A 5,177-nucleotide genomic window follows, 5' to 3' on the forward strand; every position below is an offset into this window, starting at 1 on the left:
ATGTTGATCAAAATATACTAACCACGAATGAGTGGTAGTAGGATTTTGGATACAAAAAACTTTTTCCCAAGCTTCTTTATAGTCAAAATAATTATATGTAGGATTGTGTTTATGTAAAACTTTAAATCTTACTGGAGTATATAAAAAAGATACGGGCCAATCCTTGGGATGAATGACGCGTTTTATTTGAATAGAAGAATAAGAAATTACAGATTTATTTTTACTGAAACAACCTGAATTTTTATTTTCAAAGATTTTCCAATTAAATTTAATAAACTGACAGCCTGAAAATTTATTTCAATATTTTAATGCAAACACTGTGAGAAACCGAACCGAAAACCGATTGAAAAAGCCGAAAACCAATTGAAAATCAAAGATTTGGGTCGAATCGAATCGAATCGAACCGGTTCGACCCAAACCATCTAGAAAAATCTACTCTTTTTTTTTATCTCCAGCGCTGCACCTTCATTTCTCACCCTCACCATTTCTGCGCCACCTCCAGCCCACCACCACACCACCACCTCTTCCTCCTCTCTTCTTCCTCTTTTCTTCTTTCTTTCTTTCTTTCCCTTTTTTTCTTCCTCTCTTCTTTCTTTCTTGCTGTGACTGCGTCTGCATTGGGTCCAGCCAACACCAGCAGGCGCGATCCTCCACAGACCACCACCGCGCGCCGCCTCCACCTTCTGTTACGCCAGTCGCAGCCGCACGCAGCTCCAGCGCAACACCAGCTCGAGCGGATCTCCATCACAGCAACGCCACCACCCGTTCCTCCGCCAGATCGCGCCACCACTGCAACTCAGTCTCTCCTTCGCGTCGATCTGAGGTGGTCCAGCCGCTCCAGCCCGACTCCGGCCATCTGCTTGTACGTCCAACGCGCGTAGCTCCAATCCGGCATGCGTGAAAATTTCCGATCTAGCAAAAAATTCGACAAAAAAAATATATTCGAGGTATACATTACTTTAAATACATTTTAGCCAATTAAATTAATTTTATTAATGGTAGTTAATTAAATTTAGTACTTTTAGTTAGCTTAATTTTAGTTGATTAATTTGATTTTAGTAATTTAGTTAATGAGATTGATTTTAGCAATCTTGATTAATTAATTTAATTTAGCAATTTTGATTAGTTAACTAATTTAATTTGGTTAGATCTACTGATTAGTTTAATTATTTGATTCATTAAATTAATTTAATTTAGTGTTGATCCATTGATTAATAAAAATTACTTGATTGATTAGAATTAAATTCGAGTAATAAATGAATTTGTTAGGAAATGATAATATATAGAATTAAAGAAACATTTATAAATTTATGTTGATATGGAGACTATGGAGGATGGGAGAAAGTGAATTGATTGATTGCCCGATGGATGGGCTGTGTGGTTTGGAATTATTGGTATATTGTTGATATTTTAACAGGTAGATAGTCCAATTTTTAGGGGAGATGCTGCCGAAATTTCGGTAGAAAATAAAGTAAATTTCAGTGGAAATTAAAATAAATTTTGGTAGGAAATAAAATAGATTTCAGAAGAAAATAAATAAAATAGAGTTAGATAGAGAAAGAAAAATTTATTACAGAAAAGAAATTAAAATCGAGATTAAATTACGTAGAAAAATTTAGAATATAAAATAAAATTCTAAGAGTGGTAAAGAAATACTTTATCTGATATAGTTACTTTTGTTTTGTGTCATTCTTAAATTTCTTAGATCGCCCGGGTCCATCTAGTGCTCCTCCAGGACAGAATCAAAGCTAGAACTTCGCTCTCCATCATTGTGAGTAATAATAAATAATGCAGATCAACATGCATTTGCACAGCATTTTTTTTTTTACAAACCTTATTTATGGTATAATTGTATATTTGGATGGATTTGGTGTAATACATTGAAAGAATTGTTTGATTACTTGTGCTGTGCATATACTGTGCCTTGTTTGTGTGGAATTGGGATGAAGTGGGTCACCATGGGTTTGTGAGACTGTTTCTGTTATATGGATCCTGATTTTGATTTCTGTTATATTCTGATTCTGTTATATGGATCCTGATTCTGTTTCTGTTAGCCGGGTAAATGGGAGATCGGCGCCCCCGTGTGAACCTGATAATTCTGTTTATTCTGAAACCACAGGATGGCCGCTTGTTGTTGCGCACCTGAAAATCTAGATTTGATTGCAGCCCGCAGGGTGGCCTCCTGTTATAAGCGCTTGATGATCTAGATTGGATGGAGACCACCGGGTTGCCTCCTGTTGGTATGGAAAAGAAAAGAGAGAATAGAAAAACAATGAGAGGGCTGGTCAAGTGAGGATTAGACCGGTCGGCCAGTATGGGGATCGGCTCCCTGGTGCACATGTGAGAGGATGAGCCATGTGGGAGGACGGCTCATCGGGGGTTCGGTGACTCCACTGACTAATTTCCACGTGATGTGATTATTTGAAGGTGATATTGTTTGTGGGTGCTGATGTAATGTCATATGATTGACTGTTGTGTGTTCATTCAGTATACTAGGGTGCATTTTGCTTGACTGTATGTGGTGTGTATTATTTATTATTATTCACTGAGTTGCAAAACTCACTCCCTTCTCTCCAAACCTCCCAGGTACTAGGAAGCAGCTGATTTGATTGAAGCTCTGCAATCTTCTCCGCAGAGTTATAAATGTAAATTTTATATTTCTGTTATTTAATTTTGGATGTATAAGTTACTCTATTATCAGATTATTATTGAACTCCGCAGTTATAGGGTTGTGTATTACTATTGGATTTATTGTTAGCACTACACTATAAATTAAATGTTATGTAATTAGCTGCAGGTGAACCAGTAAGCCCATAATGTGATTATAATTTATTGTGAATAGGCCCTGGTTAGATATTATGTGTTAATTGAGATTGAGGCTTACTGTTTTGATGAATTAATTGGGCAAGATAGGTAGACAAATTGGATAATTTAGGCTTACTACGGGCCTCGGGGGCCTTAAGCTTATCTGGGCCCTAGCGCCGGTCCGGCCCACGGAAACGGGTCGTGACAAAGGTGGTATCAGAGCAAAAGTTCATAAGTCTAGATGTAACTGTGGAGTAATTCCTGTCATGTCTTGACATAGTCTTCCTTGCTTTCCTCTTCAGCGTTGTTCGCAGTCAGGTTAAAGTCAAGTTGTTTAATGATTAAAATTTGTATCCTTATCCTTTAGAGATGTGATTTAGCTAATGATGCTAAGGGGATGGTTTAAACTTAAACTAGAATCCTTCTATGGAATAAATAATATTCATATATAATTTAAGTAGGTAAGAAGATAAGTTATATAGGATTAATAAGTTGAAGTTAGATGATGAAAGTGTGCTATTTTTATTTAATACGTGTTGAATATGGAATACATATATAAAAATGCAGGAATGTGTGTATATGTGTGCCTGCGGAATTGAGAATGAGTTGCTAATTATTTATTAAGAGAACTAAATGATTTGGATTCGAGGACATTAGAGTCTATTTAATTAGAGTATTGAATTAGTATATGTATTTGATGAAATTTACATAATGTTAGTTAGTGGAATTTCTTATAATTATTGAGATAAATATTTTTCTGGATGGAATGGATATACATGATTTTTATAAGGTTTGAATATTGAAGGATTTGGTGTGATTTGATATGATAATTGGTGATGAGTATTTTTCATAAAGAATAATATTGGTGGAATTATTATATGAAGTGAGTTTTATTTATGAATAATCGCTGCTTGGTAGAGTAAAGTGTATTGTTGTATTCATCAACTATTTTTTTTAGGGTGTGAATATAGGGAATAATATAAATTATTGTGGTTAAAAGAAAAGTAAATCGCGATTTTTAGTAAGAGATAAATTACTCTAATCTTTATGTACTTAGTGGTGGATATTGTGTGGCTTGTGGAATCTTATGGTTTATCTAATGGTATTTAGTCTTTTGACGTTTAAAATAATTGTTGCACACTCGATGGTATGTAAAGTACAAACAATGATTTTTATTTAATGGGAGATTTTATGATCCGAGGAACAATTCTATAAGGGAATTAAGGTAATTATGTTATGTAAATAGTGGGGCATGATGATTAAGTGTATTGATGAATGACATCGGACCTGGAGAGATAATTATCCAATTATTGAATTGATGTTGTACCAATGAATTAGATAAGTAAGAATGAATATTAAGAAAAGAATCAAATACATAAAGGTGAGGAGTATGAATTAATGTGATTTAAATGAAGATAGCTAGTATTTAGAGGTTTGACAAATTAAGGATAACTGTTAGAAGATTTGATGCAAATAGGAATAATGATACATTAGAGGATCTAAGATAAAGATTTTTATATTTTGGGATTTCACGAGTGTTGAAAAAATTGTGGTTCGCGTTGATCTCACTATGCTTATACGAGAATAAATTTTAAGACAAATTGATCAAGAATTGATAAAAAGATTGACTAATAGTTAATAGGAGTATTTACAAGTAATGAAAGAGTTATGGACCTAATCTTAAGGACATTCCGGAATATAAAGGAATGTCTGGTAGAAAAATGATAAGTGGGGCAATGAGGTTGAATCGTTTATAGAATTACAAGGGTGGTATATATAATTAAAGGATAGTTAGTATAATCTAGGAATTAATACGGTGAAAGTTTAGTATCTAGTGAGTGTATTAGACAGGATATAATTTAGATCCTAGTACATGTAGGATGTTTAATAAGTCAGACTAAGTCTATGGACCAAGTATAATAAAATAAAAGTAAAAGATAACAAAGGCAATTAGTGGTTTTGGGATTAAAACGCTATTATATTGGGGTGATAATTATATTAGGAAAATTATAGGTTGAATATAATTTAAACATAATTTGAATATAAAGAATAGAGGAGAATAATATTTGTATAATTGAAAAGTTTCTTGTTATATCTCATGGAGAATAGAGATAAGGTGGATATTAAGAATTTAAATGATCATGAATAGTAATTTGATCCGGTAAATAAATTTAAGATTTATGAAAATTTAGAAAATTAAAAGATGCTTTAGAATAATTAGTTTAGAATATGTAGTTAGAAAATAGTTTTATGAGTTATATTAATTGAATCCATATATTGAGCTTATAAATGTATTATGTACAAGTGATAAGTGTTATTAATACTAATAACTGGAAATAAGAGTTGATGAAGAATCATGAGATTCAGCTTGA

The 5,177-nt window shown here is 33.2% G+C and overlaps 1 long non-coding RNA gene across 1 annotated transcript; it reads left to right on the forward strand.

The window, feature by feature from the left end:
• The first annotated feature begins 470 nt into the window (after positions 1-470).
• On the forward strand, positions 471-2,777 carry LOC149498952 (uncharacterized). The gene is made up of 3 exons (XR_016319654.1): positions 471-947; positions 1,706-1,771; positions 2,587-2,777. It is a non-coding gene; the product is annotated as an uncharacterized LOC149498952 (long non-coding RNA).
• The last annotated feature ends 2,400 nt before the right edge of the window (positions 2,778-5,177 follow it).

Source organism: Jatropha curcas, chromosome 1 (genome assembly GCF_041381405.1).
Source record: "Jatropha curcas cultivar XTBG-Jc1 chromosome 1, XTBG_Jcur_1.0, whole genome shotgun sequence".
Classification (NCBI taxonomy): Eukaryota; Viridiplantae; Streptophyta; class Magnoliopsida; order Malpighiales; family Euphorbiaceae; genus Jatropha; species Jatropha curcas.